This window comes from Hippopotamus amphibius, chromosome 16, assembly GCF_030028045.1.
Source record: "Hippopotamus amphibius kiboko isolate mHipAmp2 chromosome 16, mHipAmp2.hap2, whole genome shotgun sequence".
In the NCBI taxonomy this organism is placed as follows: domain Eukaryota; kingdom Metazoa; phylum Chordata; class Mammalia; order Artiodactyla; family Hippopotamidae; genus Hippopotamus; species Hippopotamus amphibius.
Genome location: NC_080201.1, coordinates 36,393,550 through 36,394,708, shown reverse-complemented (window position 1 = coordinate 36,394,708; position 1,159 = coordinate 36,393,550).

Below are 1,159 nucleotides of genomic sequence, written 5' to 3'. Positions count from 1 at the left end.
GGTGGAATGGAACATGGAAGGACCAGTTAGGAGGCAGTGAAACTAGTCAGGGAAGAGATGGCGAAGGCCTAAGCAAGCAGGGGCAGGGGTGTTAGAGGAGAGAGGAAGACATCCAAAGATAAACTGGACGCATGTACAGATGCTCAGTATCGTCAGCCGTCAAGGAATTGTGTGCCACAACCACCGTGAGACACCACCACGTGCCCAGGGGATCGGCTATTATTAAAAAAGACAGATAATAACAAATGTTGGCAAGGAAATGGAGAAACTGGAACCCTCACGCAGTGCTGGTGGGGAATGGTGCAACCACTTTGGGGAATTGTCTGGCAGTTCCTCTAAAGGGAGGTACCATACGACCCAGCAATGCCGCTTTAAGTATACACCAGGAAAATCTAAAACACATGTCCACACAAAACTTATACAGGGACATGCACTATTCACAATAGTGGAAACAACCAAAATGTCCACCGGCTGATACACGGATAAATAAGGTAGGGTATATCCTTACAATGCCATGTTATTTATCAAGAAAAAGGAATGAAGTACTGATACACAACAGGAGGAACCTTGAAAGTATCACGGTCAAGAAAGAAGCCAATCACAAAAGACTGCGTATTATATGATTCTGTTTATGTGAAATGTCCAGAACAGGCAAAACTATGCAGACAGTAAGATTCATGATTGCCTAAGGCTGAGGGGATGATGGGTGGGGGGTGGGTTGAAGAGTGATTGCTAAAGGGTACAGAGTTTCTTTTGGGGGGTGAGTAAAATGTTCTAAAATTGCTTGTGGTGATGGTTGCACAACTGTGAATATGCTAAAATCTGTTGAATTTACACTTTAAAAGGGTGAAATGTGTAGCATGTGAATTATATCTCAATAAAGCTATTTAAAAAGATGACTACACTATGGTAATTCAAGAAGAGTCATTTTCTCTCTGCATCACTAAATAAATTATCTGTCAAATGCAATTTAAACCACACATCATTGGTTTTAAAATACACACAGGTTTTTGTAATTTAGGTTTTTATGTTTTATTTAATTCAATGCACATGTTTTCCTCTTAAGGATGATATTCTAATAACCACTTTTTAAAAACTAGAACACTGTAACCCATAGGGAATTATACATGTAGTAGATTCAGAAATATGTACCCTTGGA